General features: G+C 42.1%; 1 protein-coding gene across 1 annotated transcript in view; it reads left to right on the top strand.

Annotated features, from left to right (window-relative positions):
- Nucleotides 1-4,085: 4,085 nt before the first annotated feature.
- mical2b (microtubule associated monooxygenase, calponin and LIM domain containing 2b) overlaps nt 4,086-13,567 on the top strand; it is a 217,785-nt gene continuing 208,303 nt past the window's right edge. Inside the window, 1 exon segment of the mRNA XM_084315549.1 lies at nt 4,086-4,225. The gene's annotated coding sequence lies outside the window, so the exon portion shown is untranslated.

Genomic DNA, 13,567 nt, shown 5'->3' with positions numbered 1-13,567 from the left:
AAATGGTTGATACTTTCACACGGACCGGGAGAAATTGTTTACATGTATTTTACATGTGCAGTGCCAGTTAGTCAGAAGAAGTGGTTAATGTTATGGGTTAGTTATAGCTAGGGATATATGTTTTTTTTCCTTTTAAGGTTAAAATTACGACGGCTTTGCAGCTTTGCCAAAATCTTGTGTTTTTGAACTTTGACATTTTAATTGAAATATCTATTAGGGAGGACAAGGTGGTTTTGCTTAATATATTTCTGTCAACTTCTTTTAACCATTCTAATCAGAAGAAAACAAATTCTTAAAAATGTGATGATACAAATAAATACATAAATAAAACTAATCAACATGGTTGCAATAAGTTACATAATATCTGACACAAATGTCTAGCAATCTCTCACTCTCAGGACAAAAACGACATCCGCAGAGAGAGATGTATGAGTTTGCCATCTCCACTACTGCGCGCCTTGTGGCAGTGTGGCAAAATTACTTTGTTGTTGTACTTTCACTTTCTTGCCGCTAGATGGCCCTATTTCCTCAATACTTTGAACCCACTCGGTCAGTAATGTTTCTTTAGGCTCAGGGATTCTCCAACATGTCACGTGGTGCCCTCTGTCAGCATTGATTGATTGAAAATTGTATTAACAGATTGCAGAATGGGTACAATACAGTAAGGGGATGCAGACCAGAGAAAGACTTGCGTCTTGTTTACATCAGGGTCCCCCATTTTCAATTCACCATAACATGACATACAGATAGACAGTACTGCTACATCTACATTTATGAGATACCAGATTTACAAATACAGTACTGTTTGTGATACAAAAAGAGTCTAAAAAAGACAAGGGTGATCATGGGTGATAGTCTGTCTGTGTGATGATTGATTGATTGATTGGTTGATTGATTGAAAACTTTATTAACAGATTGCAGAATGGGTACAGTACAGTACAGCTCAATACATACAATTGTTAAGGGGATGCAGACCAGAGAAAGACTTTCGTCTTGTTTACATCAGGGTCCCCCATTTTCAATTCATGATAACATATATGACATACAGATAGACAGTAGGCTACTGTTACATCTATACATTTATGACATACCAGATTTGCAAATACAGTAGGCCTACTGTTTGTGATACAAAAATAATCTAAAAAAGAGAGTATATACATTTGACGTAGAAACTGTACATTGGAGGAGGTTGGATAGGTGGGGTGGGGAGGGGTGTTGGGTGGGTGGGGGGGGGGGACTGTACATTGGAGGTGGTTGGGTGGGTGGGGGGGTTGGGTAGGAGGGGTGGGTGGGGGACACTGTACAACTGTACAAGCAAAACTGTACATTGGAATATTGACAAAACCATACTTGGTAATTTACTGTACATGATTCTATGCGATTAACCGACAATTTATAGCGCACCAGTCAATGGCTAACGTTTCAAACTTTAACTTTAGAAAGAAAGAAAGAAAGAAAGAAAGAAAGAAAGAAAGAAAGAAAGAAAGAAAGAAAGAAAGAAAGAAAGAAAGAAAGAAAGAAAGAAAGAAAGAAAGAAAGAAAGAAGAAAATAAAGAACGATAGCTATACTGTAAGTCTGTATGTATATCGTGTGTGTATGTGTGTGTGGTGGGGGTTGTTTGCTCTGGGAGAAGGAGAGATAGTGCTGCTGCTCTCACACCTGTTGTGGAGCAATAAACCAGAGAGAGAGAGAGAGAGAGAGAGAGAGAGAGAGAGAGAGAGAGAGAGAGAGAGAGAGAGAGAGAGAGAGAGGGGGGGGGTTGTCTCGATTATTGTGGCTAATTCTGGCACATTTAAAGAAATGTTCATTAATTAACGTGACCATGTCCCTGTCGAATATAAATAGAAGGAGGCGGTGGAGAATAATAATTGATTGTTTATATCATCGTGGTATATGAAATTAATTATATTCATCGTGGCATGCTTTGTTTATAAAAGTGGGGCATATTCTGCCCCTTGCTCCCCTTTAATTAAAAGCATGGCATTATCAGGTATTCATGCGAGTTATGTAGCCCCCCCTTACTCATGAGTTTTAAAAAGTGGGCCACACATACTGGAATAATTTAATACCCATGGTTAACCAAGGTCACCATTTTATCAAACACTAGACACAATTTAAATTTTCTGACTGATCGCACTGCGTAACCTGTTGAATCTGTCTTGATTGATTGATTGAACATTTTATTAACAGATTGCAGAATGGGTACAGTACAGTACAGCTCAATACACACAATTGTTAAGGGGATGAATGAATGAATGAATGAATGAATGAATGAATGAAAACTTTATTTAACAGATTGCAGAATGGGTACAATACAGTACGGCTCAATACATACAATTGTTAAGGGGATGCAGACCTGAGAAAGACGTTTGTCTTGTTTCCATCAGGGTCCCCCATTTTCAATTCATATAGACATTTATGACATACACAACATACATGACATTTATGGCATAGGGACATATAGGTATTTAGTACTGATACATTTGTGACATAGGCGGTATTCAAATATACAGTACTGTTACCCCTAGATCCTGACAGAGTATATACATATGATGGGGAGGGGACTGTACATTAGGAGGGGGTGGGTGGGTGGGAGGGAAATATACATACGGCGGGGAGGGAATATATACATGCGGTGGTGAGGAGACTGTCTATTAGGAGGTGGTGGGGGTTTTGGGCATTTACGGTGGCCAGTTTCGAATTGCAGCCTCCCGTAGGTGCTCTTTAAGGGCGGTTTTGAATGTGGGCAGGGATTCACATTCCTTTACAGCTTTGGGTAGGGCGTTCCACATTGTTGTGGCATAATTGCGAAACGTGTTTAGTCCCTTGTTTGAGCCGAATCTGGGTTTAACATGATTTGTTGAGCTTCCTCTGGTGTAGTGGTTGTGGTATTCACTGACCTTTGGGAAGTATTTTGACATGTACATGGGCACCCCGGTCGTATAGTGTATCTTGTAGACCAGGCCCATTGCAAGTTGCTGTACTCTGTCGTCTACTCTAAGCCATCCTAGGTTGGCAAAGTGGGCAGGGGTGAGGTGGGTTCTGGGGTTCAGGTCAAGTAGTAGTCTGACCAGTTTGTTTTGTGATGTTTGTAATTTTGTTTTAAGCGCCTTTGAGGTGCTTTGGTACCATGAGGTGCACGCATAGTCATAGTACCCTTGAATGAGTGCTCCTGCCAGAGTCTTCAGGGTATTCTTGTTTACCAGAGAGGAGATCCGGTACAAGAATCTAGTTCGTTGGTTGACTTTTTTTATTACATTGGATGCCATTTTGTCACAGGAAAGATTTGCCTCTAGGATGGAACCCAGGTAGGTAATTTCGTCTTTCCTTGTGACAATATTGTCACCCACTGTAACTGAGAAGCCGTCGGTCTTGCTGAGTTTGTTATTTGAACCGAAGAGAATGGACTCTGTTTTGCCCATGTGTAATGATAGTTTGTTATCAGCGAGCCATATGCAGATTTTGCCTAGTTCCGTGCTGAGGGCTTTTTCAACCTGCAATTTGTTCTTGTCAGAGACCAGCAGGGCTGAGTCGTCCGCAAACAGGAACAAGTTGCAGTCACAGGCTGACGACATGTCATTTGCATAAATTAGGAAGAGTAGCGGTCCTAGTATGCTTCCTTGTGGAACACCACAGCTCACTGTGAGGGGGGGGGGATAGAGTACCGTTTACCTCTACCATCTGTTCTCTCCCCTCCAGGTAGGATTGCAGACCAGAGAAATACTTTCGTCTTGTTTACATCAGGGTCCCCCATTTTCAATTCATCATAACAATAACATACATGACATACACACAACATACAGATAGACAGTACTGCTACATCTATACATTTATGACATACCAGATTTACAAATGTACAGTACTGGTTTGTGATACAAAAAGAGTCTAATTGGAAGCATCTGGTTTCCTTTGAGGGAAGGTAATTGACAGTGGATCCCCATTCGGCAACACATCACACTCCCCCCAGTGTGTCGCTCCAGACACCATTGGACGGACGGACGGACGGGGGGGGCGCTCCTAGGTGCTGCAGGCACCGCCTTTAAGCGCGTCGGCGGCGCACGGCGCGCCTGTGTGTTTGGGTTGATCCAGAGTGGATGACAGCCGCGGTCCTGTGTGTTTGGGTTGATCCGGAGTGGATGACAGCCGCGGTCCTGTGTGTTTGGGTTGATCCAGAGTGGATGACAGCCGCGGTCCTGTCCCCCTCCTTCCTCTCCCCAAAGAAGCGTGAGTGTTGTGCGCGCGGACCGAACGATTCTCAGCAATGTTTTTCAAAATGTGGCTATTTTTTCCTCTTTCTTTTTTCTTTCTTCTTTTAGACCTCTGCGTACTCCGGTTTTGAGGTAACGTTATAGTTACTTACATTATGCATTTACAATAGCCTTTGTGTAGTTTATTATTGTAGGGCTTATTCTTGTTATCTGGTGGTTGCGCTGCTGCTGAAATATTTATCCTGGTCTCTGAAGATCTAGCCTTACAGATATTCGGCTCGAAGCAGCATATAGGGTTCAGTTTCCAATTAAGTGACTCTTTTTAATTTGTACAGCAGGTGACGTGGACTGCTATACGACCTATACGTTATTAGGTGCAATGTTTGTAGGCGATCTACTGCTGGGGATAAGACCAGAGGTTGTTCTTCTCGCAGACTTTGGATCATTGATTGAATAGAAATATAACACTTCACTAACCCTCACTCAGACTCGTGCAACAAGTGATTTATTATTATCCAATATCGATGGTTATATTTGATTTGAATTCGTTGTGTGTTAAGTGTCCACCACGACCACTTCTTCTCACCGATTATTCCGAGGTGCGAGTCTTGTGTGTAGCAGGTGGCTTCACGTGTCCCCCTGCAGTGACATGCAGGTCAAGCCAGTGAAGCCAGAAGGCTCATATTAGAAACTCTGTTGTTCTGGACTTGTATTGGTTCAGACTAGGGGCACACTTTCAGTCAATCTGCTGTTGAGAAGCCTTACAGCTTATGTTGTGTTGTGTTATGTTACTAATAGCCTAAGTGTGGACATTACAGCTTACTCATAATATCACTTAATCTATGTTGTAATGCTACTGTACCTTGTGTCCAAACTGAATTTAAGGAGTAGTTCTCTTTTCTTACATAATTCAGAGCTGGCTGGTGTAGCAACTGGCAAAATTATGGTTGACTGTCGTTTTAGGTGAGCAGAGCCTGTTGCTTGATCAATCAATATGTAAAACACTCAACATACTGAATGAATTGTCCTGTAGAAATGTTTTTCTGCATGTTCTCTAGTCTAAGTAGCTAGTTTTTTTTTTACTCTGTACTGTATACTTAAGTAAAATCTTTTGCTACTTGTACTTTACGTGAGTATTTTCACTTGAAGGGACTTTATACTTTTACTCCGCTACATTTCAAAGGAAATATTGTACTTTTTACCCCACAAAATGTATCTGAACCCCATCAGTTACTAGTTGAAGAAAAATATTTTGCATAGAAAACGTGGCAAAAATGTATGAAGATGATATACGTTCACATTTTGAAGCCTGACCACTTCAAGAGGACATAATCATAGCCAGTATAACTGGACCACTTTAACACATAATCATAGCCAGTATAACTGGACCACATAGCACTTTAACATGACCTGTAGAGGTCAATGGATCGAGGTTTGAACTGGAGCACTGGAATACATTATGTAGAATGCATACTTTTACTTTAGATACTTAAGTAAAAGTAGTGAAGTATTTGCTATTGAAACTGAAGTAGAATTCCAATGGATGACATTTACTTTGACCAGATTACTCGATTATCTGGGCATTTCTGCTTTTACTTAAGTAGAGGAAGTGCAGAACTTCTTCCACCACCGCTACCCTGTCAGTATATTGCTTATTGGGCCTCGTTTTTGGAGTGTGTTTGTCTGTTCACTCCTCTGTATCAAACATGGATTAACAAGCTTCAGGAAATGCAACGTTTGCAAGCAGCTTAAAGCCGTTGTGAGGTGGAAGTCGGCACATTGGACCTGGGTCAGGATAAGGTGCTCACTGGTCAAAGGAGCTGGACGTCTTGGACAACAAATCCTCTTGAAATGGAAGCTTTTCAACAGTGGAAACTGTTGTGATCGTAGAAGAGGCTTAGGCTACCGGCTACTACTGCGGATAGGCAACTATAGTACTATAATAATGAAAGCAATTGATGACAATCATGAGCTTTATTTACATAGAATTTTTCAAAACATACTTACAAAGTGCTTCACAGTTTTAAAAAGTGAGAAACTGAAAAGAAAAGCAAGAATAAAAACTTGGTGTGCATTGTTTGCCAATAACTTCAGACCTCATTGTTTGATTGATTGAAAACTTTATGAACAGATTGCAGAATGGGTGCAATACAGTACAGCTCAATACACACAATTGTTAAGGGGATGCAGACCAGAGAAAGACTTTCGTCTTGTTTACATCAGGGTCCCCCATTTTCAATTCATCAGGACATATATGACATACACGACATACAGATAGACAGTACTGCTACATCTATACATTTATGACATACCAGATTTGCAAATACAGTACTGTTTGTGATACAAAAAGAGTCCAGAAAAGGGAGTATATACATTTGACGTAAAAACTGTACATTGGAGGAGGTTGGGTGGGGTTGTGTGGGGGGGGGGGGGGGGGGGTTGGGTAGGGGGGGGTTGGGGGGGAAACACTGTACAACTGTACAAGCAAAACTGTACATTGGGATATTGACAACCATATTTACATTGGAGGGGGTTGGGTTAGGACATTTACAGGGGCCAGTTTCGAATTGCAGTCTCCCGTAGGTGTTCCTTGAGAGTGGTTTTGAAAGTGGGTAGTGATTCACATTCCTTTACAGCTTTGGGTAGGGCGTTCCACATTGATGTGGCATAATTGCGAAACGTGTTTAGTCCCTTGTTTGAGCCGAATCTGGGTTTAACATGATTTGTGGAGCTCCCTCTGGTGTTATGATCGTGGTATTCACTGACCTTTGGGAAGTATTTTGACATGTACATGGGTACCTTGGTCGGTCGTGTAGTGTATCTTGTAGACCAGGCCCATTGCAAGTTGCTGTACTCTGTCGTCTACTCTAAGCCATCCTAGGTTGTCAAAGTGGGCAGGGGTGAGGTGGGTTATAGGAGTAAGGTCAAGCAGTAGTCTGACCAGTTTGTTTTGAGATGTTTGTAATTTTGTTTTTAGCCCTTTGAGGTGCTTTGGTACCATGAGGTGCAAGCATAGTCAGTCGTAGTACCCTTGAATGAGTGCTCCTGCCAGAGTCTTCAGGGTATTCCTGTTTATGTTGGCGCTTTGTGTTGGGGCTTTATGTTGGCGCTTTGTGTTGGGGCTTTATGTTGGGGCTTTATGTTGGGGCTTTATGTTGGGGCTTTGTGTTGGGGCTTTATGTTGGGGCTTTATGTTGGCGCTTTGTGTTGGGGCTTTATGTTGGGGCTTTATGTTGGCGCTTTGTGTTGGGGCTTTATGTTGGGGCTTTATGTTGGCGCTTTATGTTGGGGCTTTATGCTAGGGCTTTATGCTAGGGCTTCATGCTACGGGTTTAGGGTTTAGGTTGGGGCTTTTGGTTTTGGCTTTATGTTAGGGCTTCATGTTGGCGCTTTATGTTGGGGCTTCATGTTGGGGCTTCATGTTGGCGCTTTATGTTGGGGCTTCATGTTGGGGCTTCATGTTGGCGCTTTATGTTGGGGCTTCATGTTGGGGCTTCATGTTGGGGCTTCATGTTGGGGCTTCATGTTGGCGCTTTATGTTGGGGCTTTATGTTGGGGCTTCATGTTGGCGCTTTATGTTGGGGCTTCATGTTGGGGCTTCATGTTGGCGCTTTATGTTGGGGCTTCATGTTGGGGCTTCATGTTGGCGCTTTATGTTGGGGCTTCATGTTGGGGCTTCGTGTTGGTGCTTTGTGTTGGGGCTTTATGTTGGCACTTTGTGTTTGGGCTTCATGTTGGGGCTTTATGTTGGCACTTTATGTTGGCGCTTCATGTTGGGGCTTCATGTTGGGGCTTCATGTTGGGGCTTCATGTTGGCGCTTTATGTTGGGGCTTCATGTTGGGGCTTCATGTTGGTGCTTTATGTTGGCGCTTTATGTTGGGGCTTCATGTTGGCACTTTATGTTGGCGCTTTATGTTGGGGCTTCATGTTGGGGCTTCATGTTGGCGCTTTATGTTGGGGCTTCATGTTGGGGCTTCATGTTGGTGCTTTATGTTGGCGCTTTATGTTGGGGCTTCATGTTGGGGCTTCATGTTGGCGCTTTATGTTGGGGCTTCATGTTGGCACTTTATGTTGGCGCTTCATGTTGGGGCTTCATGTTGGGGCTTTATGTTTGGCGCTTTGTGTTGGGGCTTCATGTTGGCACTTTGTGTTGGGGCTTCATGTTGGCACTTTGTGTTGGGGCTTCATGTTGGGGCTTCATGTTGGCACTTTGTGTTGGGGCTTCATGTTGGGGCTTTATGTTTGGCGCTTTGTGTTGGGGCTTCATGTTGGCACTTTGTGTTGGGGCTTCATGTTGGCACTTTGTGTTGGGGCTTCATGTTGGGGCTTCATGTTGGCACTTTGTGTTGGGGCTTCATGTTGGCACTTTGTGTTGGGGCTTCATGTTGGCACTTTGTGTTGGGGCTTCATGTTGGGGCTTCATGTTGGCACTTTGTGTTGGGGCTTCATGTTGGCACTTTGTGTTGGGGCTTCATGTTGGCACTTTGTGTTGGGGCTTCATGTTGGGGCTTCATGTTGGCACTTTGTGTTGGGGCTTCATGTTGGCACTTTGTGTTGGGGCTTCATGTTGGCACTTTGTGTTGGGGCTTCATGTTGGCACTTTGTGTTGGGGCTTCATGTTGGGGATTCATGTTGGCACTTTGTGTTGGGGCTTCATGTTGGCACTTTGTGTTGGGGCTTCATGTTGGCACTTTGTGTTGGGGCTTCATGTTGGCACTTTGTGTTGGGGCTTCATGTTGGCACTTTGTGTTGGGGCTTCATGTTGGCACTTTGTGTTGGGGCTTCATGTTGGCACTTTGTGTTGGGGCTTCATGTTGGCACTTTGTGTTGGGGCTTCATGTTGGGGCTTCATGTTGGCACTTTGTGTTGGGGCTTCATGTTGGCACTTTGTGTTGGGGCTTCATGTTGGCACTTTGTGTTGGGGCTTCATGTTGGGGCTTCATGTTGGCACTTTGTGTTGGGGCTTCATGTTGGCACTTTGTGTTGGGGCTTCATGTTGGCACTTTGTGTTGGGGCTTCATGTTGGCACTTTGTGTTGGGGCTTCATGTTGGGGATTCATGTTGGCACTTTGTGTTGGGGCTTCATGTTGGCACTTTGTGTTGGGGCTTCATGTTGGCACTTTGTGTTGGGGCTTCATGTTGGCACTTTGTGTTGGGGCTTCATGTTGGCACTTTGTGTTGGGGCTTCATGTTGGCACTTTGTGTTGGGGCTTCATGTTGGCACTTTGTGTTGGGGCTTCATGTTGGGGCTTGTTCTTTCTTTTTGTGTATCGGTATCCAGACAGACTAAAAACACTGAGGGGAACAGCTGGTGTGGCAAAGTTCAGGAATGTGCTGATTTTCTTTGCACAGGATTCTCCATGGTTTTTATTATTATAGTCGGATCAAATAGCATATTTCCTTTTAACCCTTTCAAATGTACAATCTCACACGTGAGAGAATTCTGAGAACTTAACGTTCTAATAATGATGTAACAACAGCTGCTGGCCAATAAAAGCTAGAGTTTTGGAACTCCCAAGAGAATATATAAAAGAAAAGAAGGCTACACCTGAAGGGGTTAAAGCTATAAGCCACATTATAACCAAAGTGCTGTCGCTGGCAGTGAATGAAGGGTTCAATCACCCTTTGTCAACATGATCCTGCTGCCAAAGACGGAAATCTTGTGTCATGTTGTCAAGAGACGAAACCTGTTGCTTCTCTATTATTGATTTGAGTGGGAAACTGACTTCTATTGAATGTTTGTTTAGGCCGAGTGAGCTTTGTTTCATTTTACTCCTGAAAATGATGATTGGGAAATCATCTGGGTATATTGTCTATGTCTCGACAGTTGTCTCCTATTCAGTCAAAGGAGCAGCTGCGTGATTTGTCTCTTCACAGATAACAAATCGCAGATGACATTTGCGAGACGTTAATTAATGTCCACAAATCCAGACTGAACTGTCCAAATTGGGAATAACATATTAAGTAGATTATATTTTTTGGCTAGATTTCTATCCTAAAAAGCCTTGATCTTTGTCCTCATATTGTTACCACCAACCCTCGAGATGCTAATCTCCATCTGTTTTCATGTTGGCTTTTCATAAATAATCTGTTTCATGTTGCCTATGCGGGGTAAAAAAGAAAAACACCATTACACAAGCCATGACTTCCTGGAATAAGTCGTAGACTTATAAGGGGCTGTCCCTGCATATCTGCCCAGAGAGAGGGAGAGGGAGGGAGACCAAAATACACCAGGGACCGGAGTGTTGCTGTCAAAGCAGTTGAGCTACTGTCAGATGAGACAGGCCAAGTTGAGCGACAGTAAATTGCACTAGTTTCCATGTTTGGCTCGGTGTGTTAGTGTTAGATGGTGGTAATATTAAAATGGGTTCTAAAGTTTTAGCAGAGAAAGTTGTTGCGGCTTCAACAGGTGATACAGTATGTTTTGATTGTGTTATTTTGTATGAAGCTGCAGTACCGGACGTATTGTTGCAGCCTTCCCAACTCTTTCCCCAACTTACACGAGGCAGGCTCAGTGGACTCGGTGGGCTAGATTATGAGACTATGTAGAATGTAGTAGATGGATGAGTAGGTACTGTAGGTAAGACTAGACTGGCATCATAAACCACAAAAACAGTTGGGCTGACTAGAACATTTCTATAAAAAACTTGGGTCTCTTGGTCGCTTCCAAACTCTATTCAAGTCTTGAGGACTCTGTACTGTAGTAGGCAGTGGCAGGTGGAGAGAGTAGCCTCTCACCCTAAAGTCACCAGGAGTTAGGGGCTGTACCGAATGTCATTTTCTTTTTCTTTTTTTTTTATTCTAAGCTTCTATTGAAGCTTTCGAATGAAGCTTCGAATGTCTGTCGTCATATTTTATGACGTAATCATAAAAAAAATAACAAAAATCCTCAATTTGAATTACCGTAATTCTTCTAATAGTAACCGGGTCTCAAATACAAGCCGGGTCTCTATTAATGGCCGGGTGCGCTCTTGAGCTAAGCAATTATAAGCCGGCCTCCTAATACAAGCCGGGTTACTAATATACTGAGCTGCATACTGAGCTAGTTACTTGATTTCACTTTGAAAACGTTGAAATGACCAGTGACCACCTGTAATTGCACTGTTTACTATTTCATACAGTACTTGGTTTCAATAAATGAACCCAGTACATTTTACTGGGTTCAAACTGACACAAAATGTTGATTTATTCATTATGATCCATTTGAAATATAGGCCTCCCTCTTATACAGGCCTCCTCCTAATACAAGCCTGGTACCCGCTACAGTTGAAACAAATACAAGCCGGGGTTACTATTAGAGGAATTACGGTAAGTGATTAATCTGATTTTAAATGGGTCTAAATCTTTTTTTAAATAAAATCAACTTTCTGAACATAACTCGTCAGTTTCGTCAACATAAATAATCCAACATGGGCACGGTTGGTACGAAAGTGATGGTGACGTCTTGATGGAGCCGAGCGGATGCAGATAGGCTACATCTATGATAAATGTTTTATTTAAATTTTTATGACTGGTCATATACTATAATAGTATAATACTATAATATTAGTGTAGCCTAATCTTTATCTGCAACTGTGAAGAAAAACCCCATTGGTTTAAACAGAATGAATAGACGCACACAAAAAAAAGAATAATAATAATAATAATACAAGAAGCTTTGAACTATTCGGTACAGCCCTACCAGGAGTCTAATACCCATTAGCCCATACAATCCTATACTTCTTGAGGGCACATATGGGTCCAAATCCCCCCCACAAGTTCTAAAGTTTAATCTAAAGCAGCATAAAGCCAATGTGACCTTTAGCATTGGAAGCCTTGTACAAAACCTATTACCTTTTTATAGCTTGCGTCTACTAGATGCACAAACTTAAAGGGGAATGCCACCAATGTTGTTCTTCCTTTCGAGGACAGTTCAGTCAGTATTTGGGAACACGCACCACTCTTTCCTAAAGGTGGAAATCGGAGAGAGAACCCTCCAATGTGAGGGCGATATAACTCAAATCTTTGGCTGATCTGTAGACGGTAGTGTTGTCAGTGACGATACCAACATTTTGACTTCGATACCGATACCTGCCTAGGTATCACGATACCGATTTCTAAATGATAAAACGGCAAAAAAACTAAAACATCAGGGAAAGTAATGGAATATAATGTTAGAACAGAACATGGAACATTCTTTATAAAATATTTAAATGTATTTGTCGAGTCCTGGCTTTAGGCAAAATCACCAACAAGACGATGTGGAAAACTGCTTTTAGTGAGTTCAGCTGACACTGTTGACACGCCCACTACGCAGAGCCTGCACTATCTCTCTCCCTCCCACACACACACACTGCTCCGGTCACGAATCTACTCAACTCATAGAAAACACGGCATGGGGCTATTAATCTAAAAGTATCGATACTAACTTTTTAACGGCTGGGTATTGCGATACTTTTCTAGTATCGGTGTATCGTGCAACCCTAGTGAATGGGGCTCTCGATTTACGAGACATACAACTTTTGCGGGAACTCTTGAGCACTAAAATTTAGGTTTAACGTTTTTTCCTTTTTTTAAAGGGGCTCTTCATCCAAAACAATACTGATTTTATTTTGCACATAATCTCTCACGTACTCTCTCACATACTATCTAAAGATCGTATGAACAGTTTTTCACATATTTATTTAGCTTGACAGTTATTGAGAGTAAATGAGTTTGAACATGGCCACCAGTGATGTCATCAGTGACATTGACTCATTGTTCTTACTGTAATTACAGCTGAATGAAATGATAAGGTAGCAGTCCCTATAAAGACAACGTATTGGTGTTTGGTCATTTCATGGTGCTGTAATTAACACAACGCAAGGATTCAATGTCGCCCATGACATCACTGGTGGCCATATTCAAACTCATTTACTTAATAATTAAATGTGTACAAAACCTGTTTATAGAGTTTTTGGATATGTGGGAGTTTATGTGCAAAATAAATCAACAAACATTTCCTTTTTTTTGTATGTACTACCTACGTACTGTACCACATACTGTACAACGGTCTAAAGCCACAGGACTCTTCAAGCAGGCTAATCCCAGCCCAAACCACTTCAGAATGTGCTGTTAATACTGCGACTGAGGAATGTGCTGTTAATACTGTGATTGAGGATTAAGGGTTAGATTTCTGCCTGATTCACATGCATTCACCATACTGTGCGTGTGTAATTTTGTACGTAAGCAAGCATATGGCACGTATTATTATACCATGGGAGGGAAGGCAAAATCGACCTGACGGTTTTCTTCACTAGAATTATCCAAATTAAATGATATGCGAGTGACTATTCTATCTTTTGTTTCACTTACTCCACATATCTTCAAAAATCCTCT

Source organism: Notolepis coatsorum (genome assembly GCF_963971535.1).
Source record: "Notolepis coatsorum genome assembly, chromosome: 6".
NCBI classification, from domain to species: Eukaryota; Metazoa; Chordata; class Actinopteri; order Aulopiformes; family Paralepididae; genus Notolepis; species Notolepis coatsorum.
This window is presented reverse-complemented; position numbering and strand designations above follow the sequence as displayed.